Source organism: Amblyraja radiata, chromosome 1, assembly GCF_010909765.2.
Source record: "Amblyraja radiata isolate CabotCenter1 chromosome 1, sAmbRad1.1.pri, whole genome shotgun sequence".
Classification (NCBI taxonomy): domain Eukaryota; kingdom Metazoa; phylum Chordata; class Chondrichthyes; order Rajiformes; family Rajidae; genus Amblyraja; species Amblyraja radiata.
Window position 1 is genome coordinate 65,129,260 of NC_045956.1, and position 15,487 is coordinate 65,144,746.

Here is a 15,487-nt window from a genome sequence, read left to right on the forward strand (position 1 = left end):
TTGAGGCTGTCTAGTTCTAGCTTCATTCCCTGCATATCTTCAGCCATTTGATCAACAATTGTTTCCATGTCGTTCATTACAGTTACATGTGAAGAAACAATTACATGCACAGCCTCAAACTTCTTCTTAGATTCTTCTTCCCCTTTATTAATTCTCCTCGTTAGATCTTCTTGCACATCCTCAATTCGTTTTTGTATAATGCCAATGCAGTCAATAACTTTTTGATTACCAGCATTGATGTTCGACATATTTTCCATCAATTTAACAATAATATTTTCCATCATTTTTGAGTTTCCAGCCTCAATATCCTTTCTCAGTTCTCTTACCGAGTTCTTTATCTCCTCCATTTCATTTTTCTCCTTAGTAGCTGTAAAGAGTTGAAGTCTAACACACTGTAACCTTTACTGAGTCCTTTATTATAGCACATGGTACACACGTCCCAGCACTGACTGCATCTAGTCTTCAGGCGTGCTAGAACCAACAGGAAGGAACAAAGGGAGGATCTCACAGTTATACTGATATGGGTAGGCGTGGTTAGTGGTATTGAGGTAGCTACATTATAGGTTGCATGCATAAACCATCTACATCCTTCCCCTTAGGAAATTAAGAAATCAAAGAAACAACAGTGGCAGGAAGATTATACAAAACCTGCAAATCTAAACAAAATCACCGTAGTGGTCAGGAGGTCTGACAACCCGACCCGAGCGGGTGCGCATGGCACCCTCACCCTCCCCACCCGAAAGAAGAGGAGGAGGAGCAGGAACAGCTGGAATGGAGAACGCAGGCGGAGACTCAGCCTGGAATGCGGAAGGGGAGCCGACCGGCACAGGAGAGCCTGGGGAAGGGGACTGTGCAGGAGAGATTGGAGCAGGCGGTGAGAGAGGAGCGCGGGAAGGGGAGGAGCAGACAGGGGTTGAGAAACCCGGAGGAGCATGGTGAGGGGACCGCGGCGAATGGGCAGATGGGGGCATGCGAGTCGAAGGGTAGTTAGAGGGAGCAGGCTCGAATCGCAACCGAGGAGCATGCGGGGCCACAGGGGATGGCTTAGGCTCGTTGACAGCCAACAGGTGCTGGCGGCTGCGGCGATAGATAGTCCCTTCAAAGTCCACCAAGTAGGACCGTGGCGAATTATCCACCCCGACCACGGTTGCGAGTCGGGAGAAACCGGTGGAAGTCTGCAAGCGAATGACCTGGCCAGGCTGCAGAGGTGAGAGGGGGCGGCATTCTGCGGGTATTCTGGGCTGCTGGTGAAATGAGTGAAGTTCCACTTCACGGCAAAAGCTTTGAACTCAGCGCTGGTTGTCGTGGGAGCATTTGTCCAGAGGTATTTGCCAGAACGAGCTTCTGGCATCGAGGACCGAAAACACTGTGGCCTGACCGACCTGGGCAGCAACATCTTCTACAGTCCGCATAGCGTAGTGGGGACGTTTTATAGCCATATTTAAATCATTGGGGTTGATGCACACCCGTATTTCATTCTTACCCTTCTTCATGGTGGCGACCATGGTGGAGACCCATTCGGTGGGATCGCTGACGGCTTCCAACACCCCCATTTTAACCATGTTGTTCAGCATGGCTTCCACCTTGTCCTTCATAGCTAATGACACCCTGTGTGGGGCACGGATCACAGGCGTGACAGAGGGGTCAGTAGCAATCTTGTACACAAGAGGCAGCTTCCCCAATTTGTCATCGAAGAGGTCGGGGTACTCGGAGAGTGGATTCAGCATCACCCGCACTTCGTGGACCGTGCGGTCGAAAGACACCAGGCCAAGGTCCTGGCAGGCTTGATTACTCAAAAGAGTAACGCAGTCACAGTCCAGAATGAAGAACGACAGGTCACGGGATGCTTTCTGCAGCACACAGTGGAAGGTGGCCCTCCCCACAGGCGTTAGCTCTTCTCCCCCATAGGCACGTAGTACAGAGCGATCAGCAGTCAACAGCTCATTATTCCTTATCTTGTTGAACAGTGATGTTGACATAACATTCACTTTTGCACCCGTATCTAGCTTCGCAGAGAAAGACTTGTTGTTCACAGTAACGAGCACCGAAGGATCGGGGAGGCGAGATCGGCTATGGAGGAGAATGTAAACACTGGTGTCTCCCATGGAAATGCTGAGCTCAGAGTCGGGGGCAGTGTCGACAGAAGACTGAGAATCGAGGTCATTATCAACCTGCTGAAGGTTGTTTAAGAATTGTCTGGAAGGTTGGGGAGCGTTCCCACGGGAGCGGCACACAGCTGCAAAATGGTTCAGTTTACCACAGAAATTACAGGCTTTTCCAAATGCCGGGCACTGGGACTGCATGGAGTGGACATAACTGCAGTTGGGGCACTTCTTGGTATTCGGGACCCTGGATGTGCGGGCGGGACGCGGCGGAGGGCGAAGATTGTCTTGCCTGCGACGAGGCACGGCGAAGCCCGTTAGATTTATAGCACGGTTTTCAGACCCCCTCAGCCCATGAGGCGGGACAACCACTTCAGTGATACGGCAGGCATGCATTGCCTGAGTTAGAGTGAGGTCCGGCTTCTGAAGCAGATCTGCACGTAGTTTCTGATCTAGCATGCCGGTGACCAGGATATCCCTGGTAAGTTGATCACGCATGGTATCGAAACGGCACCGCTGAGCAAGGTAGCGCAGGTCGGCGATAAAACACTCAACAGGCTCATCAGGCTGCTGCTTACGAGTAAAGAATCTAGCCCGCTCCAATATGCGGTTGGAGGGCAAGTCACAAATCTCCGCAAACTTGCGCAAGAGACATACCGGGTCATTAGCAGATTCCGCCGGCGCGACGACCTGGTCGTTGTCATCCAGGACCTCTGGAGTGTAGACGAAAGCTTGAGCCCGTTTCATGGTGTCTGGCCCGGCAAGGTTCAACAGAAGGGAGGCTTTGACCGCTTCTGGGTCATTTCGGTGCACAATGTTAACAAAGTGTTTGAAGTCCAACACAAAAGTCGCCCATCGTTCCGCAATGTCAGCGTCAAAGACAAGGGGAGATGGCTTTCGGCATGAAGATGCCAAGACAAAATGAAATTAAACACTGATACAAAAGGGAGAAATAAAAATCGATAAACAGGAGGCGCTAGGCTTACTTGCTGACACCATGTAAAGAATTGAAGTCTAACACACTGTAACCTTTACTGAGTCCTTTATTATAGCACATGGTACACACGTCCCAGCACTGACTGCATCTAGTCTTCAGGCGTGCTGGAACCAACAGGGAGGAACAAAGGGAGGATCTCACAGTTATACTGATATGGGTAGGCGTGGTTAGTGGTATTGAGGTAGCTACGTTATAGGTTGCATGCATAAACCATCTACAGTAGCCATCTCAGTCTTGGCTCTTGTAGCCATTCCAGAATCCACTTCAGAGGTCTGTTCTTCAGTTTTCTGTGCTTTCAGCAGTTTTGAGATTGTTCTCAGAGGGCTCTGAACTGAAGACGGTTTTTTCATTTAAAATCCTTTATCCTCTGTTTAAATCACAGCGCTTACTGATGACGTCATCAGCGCGACGCCCCTTTGCTCCGGTGAGTTTTTTTAATTGGTCCCGACCTCCAGACCCGATTTTAACGCGAAAAATCGCGATTTTACAGGAGCGGAGCTAAAAGTTGCGACTGCTAGTCCAGCATGGCGCCAAAAGAGAACTTGAAGTGGTTTGCCGCCGGTGAACACCAGTCTGGAGCAAGTTAAATCCTGTTACGAAATGCATGATGAACGCATTCACAAGGTTGAAGACGGCCTGAATGTCCACCCCGTGACATTCGACCGTGAGCGCCGAAACTGTCATAGCTACATTACAGAGTGAAAACGCACTCCTGAAAATGAAGCTAGATGACCTCGAGAACCGGTCGCGGAGATCCAACCTAAGGGTGGTCGGGACTTCCGAAAAGCTGGACGGTTCGGACCCTGTTAAATTTATGACTGAGATTTTTGAAGAAGTGCTGGGGGCTGATTTCTTCCCAAGACCTCTTATGCTTTCGCATGCCCACCGAATTGGACCTACACCATACGTCCCGAATATCAAGCCATCTAATAGGTATGTTGCAAAGCCTACCTGAAGCGTCGCTGAAAATCTGTCGCTACGGGTGTGCGCGATTTTGGCGCCGTTTAGAGGGGGGCGGGTTTAAAACGCGATTTTCTCTAGGCTGTTCCAATCGAAGATGTTCATCCTAGTTAATTATTAACGAAAAATCGCTGGAAGACCCCGTCGCAAAAGCTATTATTAGTTTTAAAGGCCTTGTATAAGAGTTATAGTAGTTTAAAAATCAATCTCTAAACCCGCGACCACCGACAGCCGTCAGGGTTGCATAGAGCAGACAGTAGAAGGTATGCTGTTTATTTTTACATTAAAAAGGGCTTCTTAACATCCCTTTATACAAAGTTTAATATTGCGAGAAGCTAAGTTTGGGCCCATTATATCCCGCAGTATTTTTCTGGGCATTTGAGGGCACAAATCTACCGCAATGTGAACGTTCTAAACCAGTGCGTTCACAGGATCCCACTAGAAAGCTGATTTAAAATGGACTTTAATTTACAGCAATTGAACACAAAATTCCTTCCATTTTCCTATAAATTAATGTAAATGAGATTTAAAAATCATGTTTTATTGTGAATTATTTATGAATATTATTTGGACACAGGCTATTTAAAAATGTTAATCATTTATTAAGAAATGGATAGATGTTTAGATCTAGTAATTGAAGTTTGAAATTAGCTACACTTGGGTAACTAACTAATTATATGCTTTAATTTCAGGTCATCCAAGTAAGATTATTTTATATTTGTTTCAGAATGGTTCAATCTACGATAACTGAAAATTTCATTCAGTTCTCTTAATTTTTAAGAAAGTTATGGGCTTTTGACTGCACACGATCACAGCTTTTTTGTTATGTCCATAGAAAATCAATAGGGAACAAGATGCTAATTTCCGAGTATGAAAATGGCCATAACTTTTTAAATACTTGAGATATGAAAGTAAATTAGGTGTCAAATTAAACTTCTTTTTATGCTTTATTTGATGGGATAAGTTACAGACTTGATTTTTTTAATCTCAAAATTTTGTAACATTGCTACATTTAAGCCAAGAGTGTTCCTGGTTCTCTTTCATTACTTCCACAATAAACATTGTATCATCACCAAACGGAGGCAGGAGCTGTCCTTCCGAGGGCACAGGGTACTTTTTCATGAGGATTTCAGTGCAGAGCTGGGGAGAAAACGTGCAACTTTTAGGGAAATAAAATCCCTGTTCTACGAGAAAGGAGTTTTGTTTGGCCTCCTGTATCCTCCCCGGCTCCAGGATACCCATGAAGGTAAAAAGCACTACTTCGATACACCAGCGACTGCCAAAAAGTTTTACTACTCGTGCTGGGGAGGTGACGACCGTGAAGAACAATGACCTTTTAGGATATTCACCCGGCATTGGCACGACCTCCTGCCGCGGTAAACTGTTAATCTTTGTAAGATTTGTTAAATCTTCAGTTTAATTTGTGGAACTCGACTGAGCTGAACTGCAATGCTACAGAATTTGAGTAGTGAGTCGAGGACTTTTACCCAGCGAAAATGTAAATGTCTATAATTGCTCTCTGGGATACAATTTTTGACTTCCTTCTTTCTCGTAATGCTTTGCTTGTCCAGGGTTATCTTTAGCCTATATATCTTAAAAGTAGAATAAACGACTGTACAACTTTCAAAGAAGGGAGCCACCCTCAATTGAATCTAACATTTTAGTTAGGGAACGCTTTGGTAGTTTTTTGTTTTGTTAATGCCTGCGATCGTCCTCAGTCGGGGAAGAAGATCTAGGTTTTTGGGGGTTAAATGTTTTTTTTTGTTATTGTAAGGGGATGAGGGAAAGGTTTTTGGGTAATGGCAGCTTATTCTTTGATTGTTACAAATGCACTCGACTTTCTTTTTTTTCTCATCTCTTTTTTTACCCCCATTGTGGGCTCTCACATGCAGCCTTCGCGTGGTTTTGGATGGCAGACCCTGTATGTATTTTTGAAACATACATTTTGAAATATGGCTAATCGTGATATTGATGGAGGCTATCCTGTGAGGTTTATAGCTTGGAATGTAAAGGGGCTTGTTAAAAGAGCTAACGTTTTTCTCATCTAAAACAACTAAAAACAGATATACTATTTTTCCAAGAAACTCACTTAAGACTGCAAAATCATAATAGACTGCGTAAAATGTGGGTTAGTCAGATCTTTCACTCCAGATTTAATAGCATGTCCAGGGGTGTGGCAATATTAATCAACAAAAGAATACAGATTACACCGTCCGACGTAGTCAGTGACCCTAATGGCCGGTTTATTATAGTTTCCGGGTGTCTTTTTCAAAAACCTGTCGTTTTAGTGAATGTTTATGCCCCTAATTGGGATGATGTTCACTTTGCAAATAAGGTTTTGTCATTAATACCCGATCTGAACACCCACCAGCTAATTTTTTCGGGAGACCTGAACTGTGCTATTGATCCACTGCTTGATAGGTCTAGTTCTAAGGGGACACCTTCAGGTATGGCAAAGACCTTCTCACTGTTTATGCAACAAATGGTTCTGTGGACCCCTGGAGATTCCTGAACCCAACGGCTAGACAATTCTCTTTTTTTTTTCTCATGTTCACCGTTCTTTTTCCAGAATAGACAATTTTTTTATAGACAGCCCCTTCATTCCGATGGTTAAGAAAATTGAATATACTGCTATAGTAATATCAGATCACTCGCCTGTGATACTGGACCTAGACTTTCCTTTAAACATTAGAGAATGGCCTCTCTGGAAACTCAACCCCCTTTTGCTTTCCAATGAAAAATGTTGCAGTTTTGTATCGGCTAACATAGACACATTGCTTGAGATGAATAAAACCGAGTCCGTATCCTGCTCTTTACTTTGGGAAATGTTAAAAGCCTACTTGAGAGGTCAAATCATATCTTATACTTCATACGCCAATAAAGAACGCAAAAAGGAAATACAAACCCTGTTACAATCCATCTTGACCCTGGATAGGCAATATTCTGAAGCACCCATCGTCCAATTATATAAAACCTGTGCTGATTTACAAACAAAATTCAATCTTCTATCTACTAATCAAACAGAGCAACTAATTCTCAGGATTCGTGGTCTTTATTATGAATACGATGATAAGGCGAGTCGGCTTATGGCTCACCAACTGAAGCGTCAATCCGCGTCACAACTTATTCCTCAGATAAGAGACATACACCAAGACATAACAAGCAATCCAAAAGAAATAAACAATACTTTCACAGCCTTTTATTCTTCACTTTACACCTCAGAATTCCCCTTGGATACAATGAATATGGAAAATTTCTTAGACGATTTGGAAATACCTACTCTGGATTTAGAAGAGGCAGAAGATCTAGACCAAGCCCTTGGGCAGGAAGATTTTAAATGCCATTATGGCGATGCAGAGTGGTAAAACCCTGGGCCCTGACGGCTACTCATTAGAATTTTATAAGAAATTTAAGGATAAGCTCACACCAGTTCTTTTAGAAATGTTTCAAGAATCTTTGGAAAATGGTTCATTATGCCCCACCCTTTCACAGGCATCTATTTCACTTATTCTTATAAAAGACAAGGATCCGACTCAATGTGGATCATACCGCCCCATCTCACTTTTGAATGTAGATGTAAATATTTTGGCTAAGGCGCTGGCTTGCCGTTTAGAATGCCAACTTCCCAAAATAATCTCAGAAGTTCAAACAGGTTTCATTAAAAATCGTCATTCCTTTTCTAATATCCGCCGACTGGCCAGTGTGGTCTATTCGCCCAGTGCATCTTCGCGCCCAGAGGTTGTTATCTCTTTGGACGCGAAGAAGGCATTCGATCAAGTGGAGTGACCATATTTGTTCAGAGTCTTGGAGAGATTTGGATTTGGCAAAACATAGAAACATAGAAACATAGAAATTAGGTGCAGGAGTAGGCCATTCGGCCCTTCGAGCCTGCACCGCCATTCAATATGATCATGGCTGATCATCCAACTCAGTATCCCGTACCTGCCTTCTCTCCATACCCTCTGATCCCCTTAGCCACAAGGGCCACATCTAACTCCCTCTTAAATATAGCCAATGAACTGGCCTCGACTACCCTCTGTGGCAGAGAGTTCCAGAGATTCACCACTCTCTGTGTGAAAAAAGTTCTTCTCATCTCGGTTTTAAAGGATTTCCCCCTTATCCTTAAGCTGTGACCCCTTGTCCTGGACTTCCCCAACATCGGGAGCAATCTTCCTGCATCTAGCCTGTCCAACCCCTTAAGAATTTTGTAAGTTTCTATAAGATCCCCTCTCAATCTCCTAAATTCTAGAGAGTATAAACCAAGTCTATCCAGTCTTTCTTCATAAGACAGTCCTGACATCCCAGGAATCAGTCTGGTGAACCTTCTCTGCACTCCCTCTATGGCAATAATGTCCTTCCTCAGATTTGGAGACCAAAACTGTACGCAATTCTCCAGGTGTGGTCTCACCAAGACCCTGTACAACTGCAGTAGAACCTCCCTGCTCCTATACTCAAATCCTTTTGCTATGAAAGCTAACATACCATTCGCTTTCTTCACTGCCTGCTGCGCCTGCATGCCTACTTTCAATGACTGGTGTACCATGACACCCAGGCTACAAAACATTTGTAGCCTGGGTTAAGCTATTATATCATTCACTCTTAGCATGTGTACAGACAAATTATTTGCGATTTGATTATTTTCCATTAACACGTGGCATTCGTCAAGGCTGCCCTTTGTCTCCGCTTCTTTTTGTGATTGCAATTGAGCCTCTCTCTATTGCACTTAGGTCAACCACATTATTCCAGGGCATTAGGAGAGGAAACAGGGTACATCATGTGTCTCTATATGCCGATGACCTCCTTCTTTATGTGAGTGACCCTACAGCTAGCTGCCCTGCAATTGTGTCCTTGTTAGATCAGTTTGGAACTTTCTCTGGCTATAAACTGAACCTCCCAAAAAGCAAATGCTTTCCCATCAACCTAGCCCTACAGATCCGACAGGAATCTCCGCCCTTTCCCATATCTCAAGGCTTTGTATATCTAGGAATACACATTACTCGCTCTTTCACATCCCTGTTTGCAGCTAACTATATGCCTCAAGTTAGCCAAATGAAGGCTGACTGAGAGATGGCGTAGTCTACCTCTCACTATGGCTGGGATAGTGCAGTCGGTGAAGATGACTGTACTTACCAGATTTCTTTACTTGTTGCAATATTTGCCGGTCTTCCTATCCAAGTCATTTTTTAACTCAGTTAACCAATCTATAACCTCCTTCATATGGGTTAACAAGGTTCCAAGGGTCAATAAGTGCACTGTCCAAAGAGGTTGTGAAGTAGGTGGACTGGGCCTTCCTAGTTTTAATCAATACTAGACCAAGTGCAGACCCGTTGGGTCTGTTCCCCCAACGTGCGGTTGTGGGGGGGGGGAGGCGGCATGCAGCATCACACACACTAACTATCCCCCCCGCACTCATGCTAATTACCCCCCTTGATATTATATTAATATCATAAATTTGCTCATTTTACCCCATAACCACCCTATCTACTGACGCATAGCCCCCAACTTGCAGTCACATCTAGAGGGGGGGGGGGGGTAGAGAGTGAGGACAGAGAGAGAAGGGGCAGAGACAGAGAGAGAGGGGAGGAGAGAGAGAGGGTGAGAGTGAGGGGGAGAGAGAGGGGGTGCTGAGAGGGGGGGGAGGTGGGGCGCAGGGAGGGGGAGGGTGGAGGGAAGGGGGTGGTGGAGGGGAGGGAGGGTTGGGGAGGGGAGGGGATGGAGGGGAGGAGGGAAAGAGAGGGGGAGAGGAGAGGGGGGAAGAGGAGGGTGCGGAAGAGGAGAGGGGGTGGAGAGGAGAGGGGGGAAGAGGAGAGGGGGGAAGGGAGAGGGGGAGCGGGGGAAGTGGAGAGAGGGGGAAGGAGAGGGGGGAGAGGAGAGGGGGGTGGGGAGAGGGGAGAGTGGAGAGGGGGGAGAGGAGAGGGGGGAAGAGGAGAGGGGGGAAGAGGAGAGGGGGAAGAGGAGAGGGGGAAGAGAGGATAGGGGGGCGAGAGGAGGGGGGGGAAGATGAGGGGGGGAAGAGGAGAGAGGGGGGAAGAGGAGAGGGGGGGAGAGGAGAGGGGGGAGAGGAGAGGGGGGAGAGAGGAGAGATGGGGAGAGGAGGAGGGGTGGAGAGAGGCGGGGGGGAGAGGAGAGGGGGGGGAGAGGAGGGGGGGGGGAGAGGAGAGGGGGGGGGGAGGAGATGGGAGAGAGAGGGGGGGGGGGGAAGAGAGAACCCAAACCCCCCAAACAACCATTTACAGGCAGTGCTTTTTTCCTTCAAACTAACCATAACCATATTTTCATTTTCAAACCAAATTAAGGGTACTTACTCACAGCTGTGTAGACATTTGTTCAGTCATTCAGAGCTCAGACCTCCATGTTGCAGACACTGATTGTGGCACACCACTTCCTGGTTTTATAGTCCCTCCCCCCTGCCGCCAGCGGGGGCAGCAGAGAGAATGGGGAATTTTGTAAAATCATTAATATCTCTTTCATATTTCATCGACGGGAAAAATCCTCGGCACACATACGGCGGAGGGGGGCTCTGAGCGAGGTGGCCAAAAATGACGGCCATAGGTGGCGGCGTTCTCTCGGAAATCGCAGCACAGATCGCCAAAACCGGTCAAGAACAGAGTTTTAGTAATATATAGATTACTGGGCATCCAATATCCAAAATGGGTTTCGGCCCGAAACTTTGCCTATTTCCTTCGCTCCATAGATGCTGCTGCACCCGCTGAGTTTCTCCAGCTTTTTTTATGTACATCCAAAAGATATTATTCTGGCTCCACCGACCAGATACAGACTGGTGTCTGCTTGAGTCACAGTCTTGTTATTCCTCGTCTCTCCCAGCTTTAGTATATTCCTCCCTGCCACTGAAACCCTCTTGATTTACATCCAACCCTGTCGTACTATCCACCATCAACATTTTTAATTAAATTTTGTTACCATTAAAAGTTCATATCAGCTTCAGTTCTGGGTCCCATTCACAGTAACCATTTATTCCCCCCCTCCACACTTGACTCAACCTTTCGACAGTGGGGTTTGAATGGTCTTATGTGCATTAAGGATTTATACACTAACAACATATTTGATAGTTTTGATAACATACACAAAAAACATTGCCTCCCACATAATCATTTCTTTAAATATCTTCAGGTCCGTCACTTTGCCATGAACAAAATTCACTCTTTTCCTGATCTCCCGCCTGTCACAGTGTTGGATAAACTCACTTTTACTTTTGCAAATAAAGGACTGATCTCTGCAGTATATTCTCAACTGATGTCTTTAGGAGATCAAAACCTGAACAAAGTTAAAGCTAGGTGGGAGGATGACCTTGGTATAGATCTGTCTGAGGAATGCTGGACAGAAGCAATGAAAAGAGTCCAGTCCTCGTCATCATGTGCTGGATTGGGGCTCATACAATTCAAAGTTTTACACAGGGTTCATTTAAGCAAAGCCAGGCTTGCTGACTTATATCCAGGGACAGACGCTGGCTGTGACAGGTGCTCCTTCTCTTCAGCCAATCTAGCTCATGCATTCTGGTCTTGCCCCAAACTTGGTAACTACTGGGCAGTGGTTTTTAAAACCATCAATGAAGTCCTTGGGATGACAGTGAGACCTTGCCCGCTTGTAGCTGTATTTGGTGTAGCAGATAAAACCTTGGGTTTAAACACAACCCAGTCTGATATCATTACATTTACATCACTTTTGGCCCGTAGGAAAATCTTGCTGGTCTGGAAATCTACCACTCCTCCATCTGCCGCTGCTTGGCTGGAAGACGTGATGTTTTTTTAAGGCTAGAAAAGATTAAATTCACATTAAGGGGGTCTGTGAAAAAGTTTGATTTGAAACGGGAACCTTTTTTTATCATACTTTGAGGGTCTAAAGGAACTACCTATTGACTGAGGGCACATGACAGTAGTTGGGGAGCCGCCTTTATTCTGTTTTGTTACTTTATTATTGTTAAAATGTGCATTTGTATTTGTGATATGTTTGTATTGTGAACACATTAGCTGCCAAGGGGTGTTTAGGGAGGATGGGTAAGGGTTATTTTGTTATTATATAAAAAAAACTAAATGGAGAGAAATATAATGCAATACATCAGATGTATATATTTTTTTTCCTCCAATAAAAATAAATTAAAAAAACAAAAAAACAAAAAAAACCATAATATATTGGAGTAACTCAACGGGTCAGGCAGCATCTGTTAAGAGAATGGACAGATGAAGTTTCAGATCAGTACCCTTCTCCAGACCGATTGCAGTAAGGAGGAGAAAGTGGAAAAGAGGTGGGGGTGGGACAAAGCCTGGTAAGTTATTAGTTGATACAGGTGAAGGTGGTTTGATTGGTGGGTGGAGGAAGTGACAGAGGCTAGAGATGAAAATAATACAAAAGGGTGTTTTCAAGAAATTGATTTGGTTTTCCATATTATGCCATGGGTGCTACCATTGGCAATGAAATACCTAACGGTGGATATGATATGTTGATAGTTGATATAATAAAATTAATTGAATACTAATATGATTCTTCTGTGCTGCTTCAAGGTGCATCAGGAGCAAACATGCAATTACATTCATGACAGAAACCTTGCTTCTAGCCGGATCACATTAATTCAGGACATTTCATTTAAAGTGGCAAGATAACCATAATCTCTTTTTACCTGTGAATGACAAAAACACACAAAGGCAGCACAGGCCTCAAGAGTGATCAAACTTCACAGGTTTCAAAGGTCTGTTTATTGTCATGTGTACCAATTAAGGTACAGGGAAACTCGATTACCACACAGCCATACTAAAAAAAGCAACAAGATACACAACTACATAAAAGTTACCATAAACATCCATCACAGTGGATTCCCACATTCCTCACTGTGATGGAAGGCAATAAAGTCTGATCTTCTTCTCCCTTTATTGGAGCTGCAATGGAGAAAAAAATGGAGATACTGCCACAGGTCACGTAATTTTAGTCAGGAGCACATCAAGTGTATCATCGTGACTTAATTGTGAGTTCCGAGAAACATAAGAAGACTCTTTGTTTAATGATTAATGGATTAATGATTCCAATTCTACTATACCAGCTAGGGGATTTGAATTCATCTTAATGACAAATATGGACAAAAATACAATAAAGTGCTGGAATGTTATAAAAATGCATTACGTGTAATTTGACATTCCGGATAGAAAATCTGCCATCCTTGCCAGTTGAATTGTGAGTGATTCGAGACATAAATTCTAGCCAATTAATACTTCCACATGAAGACTGAGTAAAAAGGAAACATGCTCAGTCATCTTTGAGAGGTGTCATGATAAATTAATGAAATAAAACAATTAATAGTTTGCAGTTGTAATTAATGCAATTGCTTTGCCATCTAGAAAGCAACACCCTATTCTACATTGACCCACTTTCTTTTCTCAAGTTTGTTGTGATCATTTATTTTATTCACACTTACCTGAGATCCTTCCTCAATTCTCCTAGCATCTTGTACATTTGATGATCTCTCCTCAATTGTCAACGAAGCATCACTCCCTGAAGAGTTCAATGCGTTTTACGCACGCTTTGATAGGGAGAACACTGATGTGCCTTCCCAAGCCCCTTTTCGCCGTGATGATATTTGAGTCACAGTCACAGAGGCCGACGTCAGAAGATTCTTCAGGGGGGTGAACTTTGGGAAAGCGCCTGGACCTGATGGTATACCCGGCCGTGTTCTAAAAACCCGTGCGGACCAACTGGCTGGAGGTTTTTACGGACATTTTCAACCTCTCACTTCTGAGGTCTGAGGTTCCCACCTGCTTTTAAAGGGCATCAATAATACCGGTGCCCAAGAAAGGTGACGTGCCTCAACGACTGTCGACCGGTGGCACTAATGTCTGTGGTGATGGAGTGCTTTGAGAGGTTGATTATGGCGCATATCAACTCCTATCTCAACAAGAACCTCGGCCCACTGCAGTTCGCTTACCGCCACAAGAGATCAACGGTGGATGTGATCTCACTGGCTCTCCACTCCGCTCTGGACCACTTGGGCAATAAAAACTAATATGTCAGGCTGTTATTCATTGACTACAGCTCGGTGTTTAACACCATCATCCCCTCCAAGCTGGCTATCATGCCTCCACACCCTGCACTTCCTCGCCCTGGCCCACCGTCCGGACACCAAGTGGCGGTCGGTGTTCCCTTCCGGTCGCGAGGGGGGCCCCCGGTGGGGGTCCCTCTACGCAGGGATTCTCCCCCTCTACATTGGGGACCTGGGGTGGAGGGTATTGCACCGAGGTGTTCCCTGCAACCTGTTTCTCTCGCGGTTCACAGACTCGCCAGCCGCCTGCCACTTTTGCGGGCTGGAAGAGTCTGTGTACCACGTGTACATGGAGTGCGTGAGGCTGCAGCCACTGTTTGAATATCTAAAGGGGCTGCTCCTTGCCTTCTGGCTGCATTTTTCACCCACCATCCTCATCTTTGGACACCCTGTGCGTAGGGGAGAGGGTAGGGCTGAAGATGTGCTGGTTGGGTTGCTCCTGGGCCTGGCCAAGCTGGCCATCCGCGAGTCACGGCGCCAGACGGTGGAGGGCTCTACCCGAGCCGGCTGCCTGCCCCTTTTCCGGGGATACGTCCGTGCCCGGGTGCGGATGGAAAGGGAATACGCCCTGTCTACGGGCACCCTGAGGGAGTTCCGCGACCGCTGGGCACCGAGGGAGGTTGAATGTATCCTTGACAAGGATTGTAATATAGTTGTTTAGCAGTTGATTAGCATAATTGTTGATCTTGCATTATGGTGGTGTTTTGTTTTATTGTATTGTAAATACAATTTTAATATTTGAATAAATATTTTTGATTAAAAAAAAAAAAAAAAAAAAAAAAAAAGCTGGCTATCATGCTCTCAGATCTGGGTCTCTGCGCATCCCTCTGCAATTGGATCCTCGACTTCCTCATCCACAGACCACAGTCTGTCCGTATTGGTGGAAATGTGTCATCCTTGATAACAATCAGCACTGGAGCACCTCAAGGCTGCGTGCTCAGCCCCCTGCTGTACTCACTCTATACTCATGACTGTGTAGCCGGACATAGTGTGAACACCATCATCAAGTTCGCCAACTGTTGTGGGACGAATCACTGATGGTGGTGAGTCAGAGTATAGAAGTGAGATGACCGATTGACCAAATGGTGCCAGCACAATAACCTGGCTCTCAACACCAGCAAAACCAAGGAACTGATTGTGGACTTTGGAAGGGGTAGGATAGGGACCCACAATCCCATTTATATCAATGGGATGATGGTGGAAAGGATCAAAAACTTCAAATTCCTGGGCGTGCACATTTCCGAAGATCCTTCCTGGTCTCAGCACACTGATGTAATTATAAAGAAAGCTCATCAGTGCCTCTACTTCCTGAGAAGATTACGGAGAGTCGGTATGGCAAAGAGGATTCTCTCGAACTTCTACAGGTGCACAGTGTAGAGCATG